This window comes from Schistocerca gregaria, chromosome 3 (assembly GCF_023897955.1).
Source record: "Schistocerca gregaria isolate iqSchGreg1 chromosome 3, iqSchGreg1.2, whole genome shotgun sequence".
NCBI classification, from domain to species: Eukaryota; Metazoa; Arthropoda; class Insecta; order Orthoptera; family Acrididae; genus Schistocerca; species Schistocerca gregaria.
The window spans coordinates 558,468,247-558,484,086 of record NC_064922.1 but is presented as its reverse complement, the minus strand read 5'-3'; the positions used below and the strand labels follow the sequence as shown (position 1 = coordinate 558,484,086).

The 15,840-nt window shown below is 44.7% G+C and overlaps 1 protein-coding gene across 1 annotated transcript in view; it reads right to left on the bottom strand.

The window, feature by feature from the left end:
- LOC126353909 (BAI1-associated protein 3) overlaps positions 1 to 15,840 on the bottom strand; it is a 1,859,046-nt gene that overhangs the window by 469,182 nt on the left and 1,374,024 nt on the right. The gene's annotated exons all lie outside the window — the stretch shown is intronic.

Sequence of the window (15,840 nt, the reverse complement as noted above, 5' to 3'; positions counted from 1 at the left end):
GGTGGTGTGCTGGACTACATTATTGGCACAGAACATACAGGTGTCATGCATAACTGTAATTTTACTCATTTATTCCTGAATTCTGATTTAGAGCATGTTGTTGAAGCTACAATGGGATGGAAGAGCAACCTCAATGTTCTTTGACAATAATATCAAAAAGATAAACTTATTTTTCATAAAAAGCAAGTAAATTCTATTCAAAAACAGTTTAACACATAGTTTAGAAATAACGTATTTAAAACTGTAAGCTGCTTTAACAAGCGCACTGTTTCCGCCAGAGACCACTCTCCAATATATCTGGGGTTAACAGCATAAGTTATGGAGGAATATAATGACATCAAAAAAGAGTAACAGTGAGGAAAAGACGACTGGAAATTCTATACACGCTTATGTGTGGGTCACACTGTTAAATCATGAAATTTCGGAACTTAATGAAAGCTGGAGCACAACCAACAGGAAATATTGTAGCATAATACGTATTGGCTTATTGCATAATATGTATTGATATGACGTATATTTATCTTAACATCCACTTTATACGTACGGATACTGACTTGGACAACTATTAGAAACTGTTTATGGGAGCGAATATTTGCCTCGCTACTGGTTAGTTGTTTTAGTGGCGATGTCAGGGAGGAGTTTACTTTGCCAGGATGCTGATTTATTTTATACTGTTTCCCCTCTTTATTTCAGAACTGAATTGTCTGGAAGTTATGTCCAAAAGACACCTGGAAACAATTGTTTTAGCTATTCAGTATACAAACGACAGCTTCACAGTGGAGTTTTTAAAACTGTGGCTAGCAACTGGTCTAATTTCAAAGTAACAGTGTGTTCATAAATGTGAAACTGTGAAATAACAGTCTTCATTATACGCAATGTACCATCCAATTGCGTGGAAGGTAACGAATTTTACAACGAGAAAAACAGAAGTGATCATCTTTCCAGTGAATTAAGCGTATTGCAGTCAACAAGAGGAATTTTAAAATCTTTCTTGACAAATTACTGTAATGCAGAGGGTAATTTTCGTGCAAGTATTATTTCTATAATATAATATTTATATTTTACTCAATGAATTGTAACTTAAATTAAATGTCAAGAAAATATGAAGTAAAATCATTACAAAAAAGATCTTCAAGTAAGTGCGTATCATTATAAATCTGCGAACCATGTTGCACATATTGCATCAGAGTGAGTAATTGCGGATTTGATAGGTATAACGTGAAAATAATAAACTTTCTGGAGTGTTGGTACGACGCAGGCTGTTTCATTGGCACCCTGCTACAGAGATTGTCCACTAAAATGTGGTAATGTAGGGAAATGTTTTCTAATTTTTATCAAATGGAATCTGAAATTGTTTACGTGGCTTCATATGACTTTCAAAATGTCCTGTAAGTCATCACGTATATTTCCCTTTAAACTGGCATTCAAGTAGCAGGCCAGCCATTTAAATTTACTCTCTCTTGTTCTTATTTTTAGAGTTTTTGTGAAAGTACGCTTCACTGGAGTAGAAGGATTTTCCCAACAGAAAGAACTTCAATTCTCTATTAAACTCCACCACATTACCATGAGACATTTAACATACTTTGGAAGCTTTTCAGTACAGATCTATATAAATAATAAGACATTGTAGAGCTTGTCTCGGGGCTCCACTGTCATATTAATGCATTAGTACTGATGAATAATGTACATCATTGTCCCTCTTGGGAGTGCAATGGACTATTTACAACGACCTTCATGAAGGAATGAACATACTGTGAAGCAGCGGATAAAATGCCCAAATCCCTAAACAGATGTCTACAACATGATCGAGGGTGACCACGACATATTATTCTTACAGCACATATTTTTAGCAATGACGGCCTTCTTTCTTCAAGATGAACTGCCCAGAACATTATTCTGTGCGACATCATTGAATGGAAATATGGAAAATATGTCAACTTACTGATTTACCTCTCCCCAGGATTTGAAACGATTCGAAGAGCAAATATAGTTGGAGTATGTTATTTTAGAAGTTCCAAAATGTGGTTTTTACAGTTCAAATTCTCATCAAGATGGACATCTAAAATTTGTGAGGTTTCCATTCTGTTCATTATTTTCTCACGATTTTCTACCTTTATCATTGGTGCAGAACTGAATATCTTGTGTCTTTCTATAATTTAGAGTGTGGTCAGTTCACACAACACCAGTCAGTGAAACTTTTAACAACCTTGTTTACCATGTCTGTCTCTTGGATTGATTGCAATAATAGTGTCATCGGCAAAAATGAGTAGTAGTAGTAGTAGTAGTAGTAGTAGTGGTAGTTGTTGTTTATTAGACGGATGATCGTTTACATGTATGAAGGATAACAGTGGACCTAAGTTTGAAGCTTGGTGAATGCCATACTTGATCTCTCTCTAGTCAGAATAGTCTCCCAGGACTACATTGGCTGAATTACTAAGTATAACTTTCTACATTCCCTTGGTTAGATATGACAGTATCCACTGGTGTCTATACAAACAGTTCCACAAAATCTCAGTTTATCTAGGAGGATACTGTAGTTCACACAGTCATATGCCTTACATAGGTCACAGAAAAAACCAACCAGCTATTACGTTATTAACGGTTGTCAAATTTGGTGAGTGAGCGTATAAATAGTATACTCAGTGGAGCAATTCTTCTGAAATTAACCTATGACTTGCTGTGGGTATTATTGTTGCTCAGGTTAGATACTATTGTCGAATACATCACCATGTCAGAAAATTTGGAAATGACATAAATAGTGAAACAGGGTGGTAGTTACTGACATCTCTCCTACCACCGTTCTTATAGAGGGGTTTAACAATAGCATAGTTTAGTCTCTGTAGAAAAATGCCCTCAGTTAGTGATGCATTACATATTTTCAGTAAGATAGGCCATAGTATATGGGGATATATCTTTAGTAATTTGTTTGAAACACCATCAGTCATTCGACCTTTTTTTTTCTTTTGAGAGAATACAAATTTTTCCTTTTTTCAGAGGGGGAAATTGGTGACGCAATCATATAGTTAAATGACACGTGTGTCGCTGTCTCAACATGTTGCCGTGATTTTTCTCTCGAGCCATTTGCCGCCATATGTAGTATCATACTTAAGAAATCATTATTAAACTCATTTTCTACCTGACTCATTATATACAGCCCTTCCATTTAATTCAATACTGACCTTATCTTATATTTTGGCCGGTTGTCCTGTCTCTTGTTTGACTGTATTCCACACAGCTTGAAAACTGTTGTCGGACTTACTGATTTCTGACGTAATGGGCATGTTCTTTGATTTTTTAATGCCTTCTCTTAGTAATTTCGAATAGTTTTTATAGTGTTCAGCTACTGCAAGATCCCTACTTGTTCATGCCAAAAGATATATTCCTCTTTTCCTTCCCCAAGACATTTTAATCGCTCTAGTAATCCTTTGCTCACTACATAGGTATTTAATGCCTTTTCTGATTAGCTTAGAGACTTCAAATGGAATGTGACTGTGGAAAGCATAGCTTCAGGCAATCCCATTAAGGCATTTCGTTTGTCTAGGTGCAGTATTATGTGTGTTACATCGTGAAAATGTCAGGAAAGCACTAGGTCAAATTACACAAGCCATATAACGAGACACCAGGAATGTTCAGTAGCTCTTAAAGGGTACTTTTTAATCGTATTTTTTGCTTTACATTTGTCCTGTTACGCGTACTCTATGATAAAGTTATTTTAGTTTAATTTTGTTTTCCAGTTGTGTACTTATAAACCATTATTAAACAAGCAAAAAGTAGAAAAAATATCGTGTTTTTATCAGTGATATAATTGTCTGTTGTTTCTAATTTGTGGCTCGTTTTGGAAGCACGGTCTTTTCATCTCGGGTTTTGCTCTTAAGACGTAGCCTCCACAAAAGCTGTCACATGAATTTGGAAGTGCTACTTTCTCTCAAAGCTTAACTGCGAGGCACGGTGGAGAGTGGCTGCGTTGATCTGAATAGAACCAGGCACGCGGGAAGCCGCTAGAGCTCCATTTACCACTCATTTCATACTCGACTCTCAAGTTTAATTCATTACAAACTTGACTGCTCGATGAAAGCCATGTCACTCGCTAAACTTCCATCACAAACTTCCTGTCACGCACACCCCAGTTGCGTTATACGACATGGGGTGAACAAAGATCAGTGTAGAGCGTCAGAATGCTTTTTCTGCATGATTTAAAAAAAATACTTTAACTGTACTTTTTTATCATAAAGACATGCGTTAATTTAAAGAAAGAGACAAAATTGTCTTTTGCAGTACGGACGATATTCAAAAGGTCTCAAAAACCATATTCACTGCTAGGAAAGAATTCTTGGAACTACGAGAATCTAGCTGTATTCACTTCAAGATATGGTTGTAGATATGATGATGACACTAATAGTTTAGTTTGGGTAGGACACGACAAAAGGTAATTTTAATTTAAAGAGAAATGTAGCTTACTATGATAGTGATTTGACAGCCCTTTGTCAAGTCTAAACGAATTAAGTCTATGGCAAATTATTAAGCACGTATCTTTCTTTAAATCTATCAGAATAGCGCACCGATGCTCTATTGATGCAGCAACTCTATGCCTTCAGCATTCGTAGACATGATGATGATGTTTATATTTAGGAGCCGGTCGGTGTGGCCTAGCGGTTCTAGGCGCTTGAGCCTGATGGCCTCAGATGTTAAGTCCCATAGTGCTCAGAGCCATTTGAGCCAATTTTTATTATATTCAGGGTACACGAATACATATTCCTTAGCGTCATTGCTTGTACTGAGATAAGTTCCGTTTATATAAATATTTTGGAAAAAGGTAGTCAAATTGAAAAGTTAAATCCAAACTCAGATCACTATACACATGCTTAAAACAAGTTACATAAAGCCTTTGTCTCTGTTAAGACTAAAAAGACATGTGTTAAAACAGCTACAATTGTTAATCTATATGCAGAAAGATTTGACCGTTTGGACTCAGAGAGAAATAAACCACGAACACAGCGCTATTCTTTTGGTGTTACAACACTTTCAGAAGTCGCCTTAAGGTTGGAACCTGCTTCATTTTTGAACCTAACAATTGCAGGGGTCACATGGCTGGCTCTGAGCACTATGGGACAACATCTGAGGTGATCAGTCCCCTAGAACTCAAAACTTCTTAAACCTAACTAACCTAAGGACGTCACACACATCCATGCTCGAGGCAGGATTCGAATCTGCGACCGTAGCAGTCACGCGGTTCCGGACTGCAGCGCCTAGAACCGCGTGGCCATCGCGGTCGGCAAGGGTCACATGTCTTCGATTTCAGTTTTCTATCGAAACCATGCCGACGTTTATCACATCTTGAAACAAGTCCCAGATTGGTCAAAATAAATAGTACATAGCCAACAGTCGTGTGCTAGTGAGCCAAGCGGGTGTGATGGTGGACCATGTCCGTCATGCGAGCCGTAAGTAAACCCCGTTAGATGTTTATTTTAAACTTCCCGGCTGATAGGCCGTGGTCGACGTATAAAACAGCATTAATCCGAAAACCCAATTTTGTATGGCAACTGAGTTTTGTGGTTGTATCTGTGATTAAATGACGGGACAGAACGTTGGGCCATAAGATGTATAGAAAGGCCTCGCACACTGATCGGTTTCTGCTTAAAGATTCAAATCACCACCCAAGACAAAAAAGAGATAAAATTAAAATCTTGGTAGACAGGGTGTACAAAGTTTGTGAACCTGTTTATTTAGAAGATGATATTGAACATCTACGATCGACTTTCGTGAAGAATGGCTATTCAAGCAAGGAGATAATCGAGCACTTCGCTCTAGGCAGAGAATCAGGAGCAACGACGAACAACAGCGGCCAAGGCAAGGTTTTCCTTCCGTTCGTTAGTAACGTCACAGATCGCATTGGGAAAGTGTTAAGCAAGTATTGCGTGGAAACTGTTTTCAGACCCATCATGAAAATAAAAGAATATTTAAGACCGGCAAAAGATACACGACATCCTTTGGCTACACCGGGGGTATATAAAATTCCAGTTTTATATTGGTACGACAAAGAGAAGCGTTAACACCCGTCTTGTTGAACATCGGAGGCATTGCCACCTGGGTCGGACGGAAAAATCAGCCGTAGCAGAACATGTTTACCAAGAAGATAATCATGAAATAAAATTAAGCAAGACGAGCGTTACACCTTAAACCTCACATTAATACGCGCACATGTATTAAGGCTATCGAGATTGATAAACACCGTAATAAATAACAGGAAAGAGGAAGGTGTTAAACTGGATAAAATTTGGATGTCAGCCTTGCATCGGAAGCGTGACGATCGATTACTTTCAATCGGGAATGTTGGCATTACCAGAGACAATCTCATAGCCGACGCCGCGTGATGGACAGTGGCGCCCTCTGCACTGCCCATATACACTCCTGGAAAAGGAAAAAAAGAACACATTGACACCGGTGTGTCAGACCCACCATACTTGCTCCGGACACTGCGAGAGGGCTGTACAAGCAATGATCACACGCACGGCACAGCGGACACACCAGGAACCGCGGTGTTGGCCGTCGAATGGCGCTAGCTGCGCAGCATTTGTGCACCGCCGCCGTCAGTGTCAGCCAGTTTGCCGTGGCATACGGAGCTCCATCGCAGTCTTTAACACTGGTAGCATGCCGCGACAGCGTGGACGTGAACCGTATGTGCAGTTGACGGACTTTGAGCGAGGGCGTATAGTGGGCATGCGGGAGGCCGGGTGGACGTACCGCCGAATTGCACCACAGGTGGGGCGTGAGGTCTCCACAGTACATCGACGTTGTCGCCAGTGGTCGGCGGAAGGTGCACGTGCCCGTCGACCTGGGACCGGACCGCAGCGACGCACGGATGCACGCCAAGACCGTAGGATCCTACGCAGTGCCGTAGGGGACCGCACCGCCACTTCCCAGCAAATTAGGGACACTGTTGCTCCTGGGGTATCGGCGAGGACCATTCGCAACCGTCTCCATGAAGCTGGGCTACGGTCCCGCACACCGTTAGGCCGTCGTCCGCTCACGCCCCAACATCGTGCAGCCCGCCTCCAGTGGTATCGCGACAGGCGTGAATGGAAGGACGAATGGAGACGTGTCGTCTGCAGCGATGAGAGTCACTTCTGCCTTGGTGCCAAAGATGGTCGTATGCGTGTTTGGCGCCGTGCAGGTGAGCGCCACAATCAGGACTGCATATGACCGAGGCACACAGGGCCAACACCTGGCATCATGGTGTGGGGAGCGATCTCCTACACTGGCCATACACCTCTGGTGATCGTCGAGGGGACACTGAATAGTGCACGATACATCCAAACCGTCATCGAACCCATCGTTCTACCATTCCTAGACCGGCAAGGGAACTTGCTGTTCCAACAGGACAATTCACGTCCGCATGTATCCCGTGCCACCCAACGTGCTCTAGAAGGTGTAAGTCAACTACCCTGTCCAGCAAGATCTCCGGATCCGTCCCCCATTGAGCATGTTTGGGACTGGATGAAGCGTCGTCTCACGCGGTCTGCACGTCCAGCACGAACGCTGGTCCTACTGAGGCGCCAGGTGGAAATGGCATGGCAAGCCGTTCCACAGGACTACATCCAGCATCTCTACGATCGTCTCCATAGGAGAATAGCGGCCTGCATTGCTGCGAAAGGTGTATATACACTGTACTAGTGCCAACATTGTGCATGCTCTGTTGCCTGTGTCTATGTGCCTGTGGTTCTGTCAGTGTGATCATGTGATGTATCTGACCCCAGGAATGTGTCAATTAAGTTTCCCCTTCCTGGGACAATGAATTCACGGTGTTCTTATTTCAATTTCCAGGAGTGTAGTTAGCGCTTCCTCGAGTTCTCCTTACAGTTCGCCACTTTACTTCTGAGGATGTTTCCCGCACTCGGAGTCGAAACGTCAGAGGAGAGTTTTATATATCGACCACGGCCTATCAGCCTGAAAGTTTTTAGTGAAGACAATACTGGTCGTGAAAGCCTCCATTGTGTGAGGCCCCTTTAGATCTCTGCCCGAGGACTCGAGGACAGTGTGTGCAGTCAGGCAGTTGAGCCATCTGGTTAGTGATTAATGTCTACAGTCAGGCAGAAAACAAACTGTATGAGCAGTACTTCCCTCTAGGTCGCCGAGGATAACGGTTACCACGAGTGGTGGAAGATCTAGTTTATTATAGGCGTCATGATTATTATGTAAGGATAAAAATCGTAGATATTGAGCTCGGGAAAACCTTTATTAATAACTAGTTTTAGCTGATTGACGAGCTATCTTTAGATCAATAAAAATTATTACTTACCTGAGTGTCTATCTGCCACCAGGCATTACAAAACGTTATAATCTGATGAGCTGAATCGCTCTTGCTACTAAAGTTCACTATGTGATCAAAAGTATGGAGACACCACCAAAAACATATTAGATGCTTTGTGTTGCCACCTACTGCCAATAAGATGCAGGAAGTGTGCCGAAGCCAATGACACAGGGTCCTGCACACTAAAACACACGGACCCGCAAATAAGGTACGCGCTGTGTTTCAAAAACCACACAGTGGGTTACCAAGGTTGTGAGGTCCACAAAAGACACGCACAGCAGGTAAAGGGCGCCAAGGCCACCCCCCATACAAGCAAAAAAAAAAAAAAAAAAAAAAAAAAAAAAAAAAAACATCACCACGTAAAACAGTCACCCAAAGAAACAAAACACATCAACACACACGGACAAGACTTAGGTGAAACCAAGACCGGATACACCGAGGGCAACATATGCTGAAGTGGTTTCTCCTTCGAGAGGCCATGAAAACGTAGTCCCATCACCACATCAAACACAGTCACAAGAACAACACCGCGAAACAGACAACAACAACAACTACAACGACCAGGTCCACCAAGACAGAGGAAGCTCTAGGGAACCCCACACACATTCCAACCCCTGGGATCAGGTGCCAGGCATTATGGTCCAGACGATGAACCTCATCATGGAAATGATGAAGGAATGCAGGGAGGCACAACACACAGATCCTCGTTGCCCTTCAGGCAGCAGCCCAGCAGTCGTTCCCTTCTGCGACTTCTTCTGTAGTTTCAAAACCCCATCATGGATAGATGACCATATATCCAAGGTCTGACAATGTGCGTCTTTAACGCAGATGGCATTGTTAATCAAGAGGTCGAGTTCAGAGAACTCAAGAAGAAGTTCTCCATCGACAAATGCATGATAAGGGAAACCCACTTAAAACTGGGAATAAAAGCGACAGTCCCCAGCTACGTTAGCTACCGCAAGGGCAGGCCAACCCAAGGTGGGGGAGTGGTAATTTACATAAAAAGAGGGATTTCCCACCTCCAGGTATTCTTACCAGCTACCAATAAAATTGAAGCCGTGGCGGTGGAAGTAACCACTGCTATTGGACTCCTAACAATCGTTGCAATCTACAGACCAACCACAAGACCAGATAGATGAGGGAGACATAGCTGCTCTAGGGCAAATTGAAGGCAAACTCATAATAGGAGGTGACTTCAGTGCCAAACACCCAGATTGGAACTCTAGAGCAACCTCCAGAGCAGGCACCCAACTGCAACGACTAGCGCGCGACCGCCACTTCGAAACATGTGGTCCATTCGAGCCCACACACTTTCCAAAATATGGAGGTAGGCCCAATGTGTTAGCTCTCACTAGGAGGATCGCAGTGTTTGTGGCCGCAAGGACAGTCAACAGAATGCCCTCCGACCACAACCCAGTGATTCTAGAGATCGATGTGGGAGAATGGGTAGCGCTCCCACGGTACCAGACGTCTTACGAACGTACAGACTGGGAGTGACATCGAGAAACTGTCGCCTCTGATATCGCCTGCGCTCCGCCACCTACTGCCAAAACAACATAACAACAGAACAAGCGCTACAATATCTAACAGGTTCCATCCTGCAAGCAGCGTGAGAGGTCACGCCCCCACAAAGGGACGGGCCGCACCCGCTAAAACAGTTCCCGGAACATTTGCTAGCTCAGATTCGACATAAGAACAGAGTGGCAAAAGAATGGAAGATCACCAGAGATTAGGCCACCAGCAGGCTGCTCAATCGTCTACAGAGAGAGCTGAAGGTCGCGCTCAATGAGCACATAAACCAGGAATGGCAAAACCGCCTCACAGCTCTCAAAGTAGACGATCACACACTATGGCAAGCAATCAAGCAATTCACAAAAAGACGAGCTAGGATGCCGCCTCTACACGCCGAGCGGGGTCTGGCCTACAGCCACGCTCAAAAGGCCAACGCAGTCGCCGGCTCCTTCGAGAAGCAGTTTCAAGCGGCAGTACCCCAGGATGAAGAGCATGAAGAAGTAGTCCGTCGTCAACTTGTCGTCTTCCTCGATGCTGAAGAGGAGCCAGGGGCCGAACCCACACTTTTCGCCCTCGAGGACGTGGGAAAAGTAATTAGGTCTCTCCTCACAAAAAAGGTGCCAGGACACGACAGTGTCACCAATCTGTTAAAAATCTCCCCCACTATAGGATCATACACCTCGCGAACGTCTTCAACGAGATTACTCATTCCTGCGAGTTCCCAGCTTGCTGAAAACATACGGAAGTGGTAGCTATATACAAACCAGGGAAAGACCCTCTATTCCCGCAGCGCTACAGGCCCAGTAGCCTCTTGCCAACTCTCAGCAAGATCTATGAGCGCCTCCTGCTAAAACCCATACAGGATCATATTACCACAGAGCAACTTCTGTCGGATTTCCTATTCGGATTCCGGCAGAACGACTCATTCACGCAACAGATCATGGGAGTGGTTGAAGCAGCCACAGAGGGCTTCAACCACAGAGGCTACTGCGTGATACTACTAATAGACGTAGCCAAAGCCAACTCCGTATGGCATAGAGGGCCACTCTACAAGTTATACACACACGAATTCCCGGGAGCTTAGTTAAGCAGATCAAAAGCTATCTCACGAATAAGACTCCCGCGTCTGGCCATCCTGATTTAGGTTTTCCGTGATTTCCTTAAATCGCTCCAGGCAAATGCCGGGATGGTTCCTTTGAAAGGGCACGGCTGAATTCCTTCCCCGTCCTTCCCTAATCCGATGAGACCGATGGCCTTGTAGGTTGGTCTCGTCCCCCAAAACAACACAACCTCCTAGCACTGTGCAAAAATTTGCGACTTTTTTGCCACGAATAGGACTTTCTCTGTCAACGTAGAAACCGCCACCTTCACCAAAAGGCGATTCGTGCTGGGGTGTCACAGGGATCGGTCCTGGGGCCCGTTTTGTACAGTATATACACTGCGAATACACCAATGCCCGCCCCCCCCCCCCCCCCCCTGGTGCACACAGCGCAGTACACAGACGACACAGCCTTCTACACACGAAATGCGGACAAGGAACTGGTCATTCGTAAGCCACAAAGGGTTTTAGATGACAAAGAAACTTGGGCCCGTCGCTGGCTCGTTACCATCAATTCTGAAAAGACACAGGCAATGCCCCCCCCCCCCCCCCCCCTCCAACTAAACGGAACCCAACTCCCCTGGCGCAGAACTGGGAAGTACCTTGGCGTAACCTTGGACTCTCGGCTTACCTGGAAACCCCACATAGACGAAGTCCACAGGAAGGTCAGTGCCAGAATGTCAATCCCATACCCAAGCCTCAGCTCAACCAGGTCCCTTCCCAACTCTGTGGGTGTGAGCGTATATCAGGCCCTGTCTGGGGATACACGGCGAAGCAGAACCTGGACAAACTCCAGAGGCTGCAGGACCGGGCCGTCAGGAGGGCACTGCGCCTACCCATCGGATTCCCTATTGACGATCTGCACGCCGCTGCTGAAATCCCATTCCTAAAAGAGCGCTTCCAAGATCTGGCAAAGGCCTTCTATGAAACCTCTTCCAAGTCAGGAAACGTCCTCATCCACTCCCTAGGTTGGTACGACATGGCCTGTGACAAGTGCAAACGTCCAATGACGATCTTCGACGACTAAATCGAAGAGAAAATCCCCACATCCAATTCTTGATCCTCTTCCTTCCCCCATAATATCAATCATCCCGCCAACCCCAGGCAAGTACCAGACACATACAGAACAATCATCATATCACACAGACAACCAAAAGTCACAGAAGTAAGCACACACAAGTATAAAGTGGAGTAAGAGCTGCAAGGCTACAAACTCCACAAAACACTTCCCCAAAGAGCGGACAGTAACAGATGAGAGTGAGAGACCTACTGTCAGGTACTCCTCATCAGCGACCTCAGTAGTCATTAGACATCGTGACAGAGCAGAATTGGGCGCTCCGCGAAACTTACAGACTTCGAACGTGGTCAGGTGATTGGATGTCACTTGTGTCATAGGTCTTACGCGAGATTTCCACACTCCTAAACATACCTAGGCCCACTGTTTCCGATATTATAGTGAAGTGGAAACGTGGAGGGACACGTACAGCACAAAATCGTACAGGCAGTCCTCGTCTGTTGACTGCCAGAGACCGCCGACAGTTGAGGAGGGTCGTAATGTGTAATAGGCAGACATCTATCCACACCATCACACAGGGATTCCAAACTCCATCGGGATCCACTGCCAGTGTTATGGCAGTTATGCGGGAGGTGAGAAAACTTGGATTTCATTTTTGAGCGGCTGCTCATAAGCCACACATCACGCCGGCAAATGCCAAACAATGCCTCGCTTAGTGCAAGGAGTGTAAAAATTGGACGATGAATTATGGAAAAACGTTGTGTGGAGTGATGAGTCACGGTACAAAATGCGGCTATCCGATGGCAAGGTGTGAGTGTGGCTAATGCACGGTGAAAGTCATCTGCCAGCGTGTGTAGTGCCAACAGTAAAATTCAGAGGCGGTGTTGTTATGGTGTGGACGTGAATTTCATGGAGGGGGCTTGCACCCGTTGAGTTTTGCGTGGCACTATCACAGTACAGGCCTACATTGGTGTTGTAAGCACCATCTTGCTCCCACTGTTGAGCACTTTGGGGATGGCGACTGCATGTTTGAACACTATCGACCACATGTTCAAAATGCACGTCCTATGGCGGAGTGGTTACATGACAATAACGCAATGGACAGGTCTGCACAGAGTCCTGACCTGAATCCTACGAACACCTTTGGGATATTTTGGAACGCCGACTTCGTGCTAGGCCTCACTGAACAACATCGATTTCTCTCCTCAGTGCAGCACTCCGTGAAGAATGGGCTGCCATTCCCCAAGAAATCTTCCAGCACCCGATTGAGTGTATGCCTGCGAGTGTGGAAGCAGTCATCAAGGCTAACATTGGACCAATACCATATTCAATTTCAGCATTACCGATGGAGGGCACCACGAACTTTCTGGCAGCCATAACACAGGTACTTCCTTGTTTCTGAAGCCAGGTTTGCGAGAGATACGCCTTACATCCACATATGGACAAAGCAGCTGTTAGCACTGTCAATCGCCTTGTATTATATCAATATGTCAGCCACCAGGCATTACACATAGCTGTAATCTGTTGATATGTAAATACTAAAATCGTCGTTATGTAACCATGACGACTTAAGTTTGTACGCTGGCTGAGACACTCTAAATTAAGTAATAATTGTTACTGTTCTGAAGATGGCTCGTCAGTGAGCTGAAAACAGCGTGTGGCTATTTTTATGGTCCTGACAGGATTTTTATGAGCACTTGTTCGCATAACAGATCACCTCTCTTCCCATTTGATAATGTCAATCTGATGGACACTTAGGTGCAAATCATTTGTTCTAAAGCACAGTGAACGTTTATTCGAATCTTCCTGATAGTTTAAATCTGTATTCTCAATCAGAACTGGAAGCAGTTCGTTGGGGTCACACTTTAGAGGAGTACGGTTCAGTTCTCTATCTGGACATACAGATTTAACTAAGGTTTTTGCACTTCTCTAACATAATTTAAAAGAAAATTGTATGTTTACATCGTGTCACCACATTCTTTCTTAGATGGATTCACGACTTCTACATAGATACATAGCTGATCCTGTAATTTTACCAAAACGATGTGTGCATGTCAACATTTTGTTCTCTTTCTCGGGGCGCTAAACTAACAGAAAGCTCTCAGATTTCTAGCCGAGTGAGTCGTCAAAGGGTGCGACGTTACGATGAGTGACACTCCCATCATCTTCTGGAGACGGTGTCTTGGGTATCCTTACATAAGGGATACAGCGCGGCGGTCCGCGTTTACTCCCCGCTCCAGAGCGGGCGGTGGTGGTGGAAGGGCCGCGTTCAAGTCTCGGTGCGGTCAGCCAGGCTCTATCTCGTGTGCCAATACGGATGTCTCTCGGCTGGGACCGCTCGCAGCGCACTGTCGCCAGTGCTGGGTCCCAAGCAGAACTTAGCTGGTAACCAGAATTTCTGTTTACGAAGCCATCACTAGTCCATATTTCCGTGGCTTCCTAAAGTACGCTGTCCCATTAGCCATTCACGGCAACATAGGGTTTTTTCCCCAAGTTGTGCTTAGCAATCGCCTGTTTGTCTTTCCACCATACTGAGCTCAGTGTTATATCTTCCCCACGCACCACAGCCCACAATGAAGCGTGTGCGGCCCACATGCCAGGCGCATACGAGTCTGCTGCATTCTTGCCCGAGCCAACTGGATCTCCAACCTCCTGCAGAGGTCGGAATACTGTTTCTATGTCTTCTTCTTTCTGTGTGTGTTAGGCATTTACCTGTTACACTGTCTAATTGAAATTACTTACAGTTCCACCTTTTTCTTGGTCATACTTAAGACCTTTTGCCTATCTGGTAGTAACAGATAATTAACGGTGGTATTCTGTTGACTTCCGTTCTTGTGCCTTGGTCCTTCCAGTTGTTTCTGTATTCCTTAATCTGCTCATTTAAGCTCCTCGTGGCTTATAGTGTGTATCCGACTACTCTTCTTTACTTACTTTTCTCTGATGCTTGTATTATTCATTTATTTGATTTGTTACAATCCACTACTCACTTCCGTATGCCATGGTTGGTACTGACATAAGCTCACTGGACAAGAAATTAGTCTTCCTAAGAGAAAACGTTAGAAGCGTCATTTACTAGAGTGTAAACCCGTCCCTGGAGTTGATAACCGCCTGAATTCGATTAGGAAGTGAGTCCCCAAGTTCGCACAGGTATGTCCCATCCAGGTCAAGCCGCTCGCTTATGATTTGACAGCGCAGTTCCACCATGGAGGGACGCTGATCTTGGCGTTTTACCCTCTGGCCCAAAGTGTCTTACATATTTGCTGTGGGGTTCAAGTCAGGCGATCTTGCAGGCCAGTCGAGATTTAATAGGATGGGAGACTGTTCAGAAAACCATTCACATGTTCTTGCAGTCCGGTGTGCTTTGATGTTGTCACTTTGAAAAACAGGGGTGAACAATGGCCCGTTGCGCGATGACCGAATATAAATGTACATTACATCCAGTTCCCGATGCAATGTTCTCTTAATGAGATTGAACTAAATTCACTGTCTGCAGCAATTCCTGTCGGGTTAGGAAGCGATTTTGATTCACAATCCGTGAACCACCTCTCCAGACCATCTCAGCCGGGATCTTTCCCCAACAGCAATTCTTACGTCGTATTTCGTGACAATGTGAGCTACATCACAACTTGTAGACACGCTGAAAGTTCGCCGTGTAGCACCAACAAATCCATCAACGTCACGTATTTGCGGCCATGGTCACGGCCAAATACAATTGCCCCTTCTCGCCACTCTGTCATCTCCTTTCATTTATCCGCGTCCGCTTCAAACATAAATGTCTCACTAACCGTTGCTGCCTTATACCCAACCACAGACAGTGTGAACGCGGCTGAGCACGTTAATAGACAGCTGCGCCATCTGTAAATTCTTAAGATTCAACTGTTCGTGCGCATTGGGGAGACTAATTTT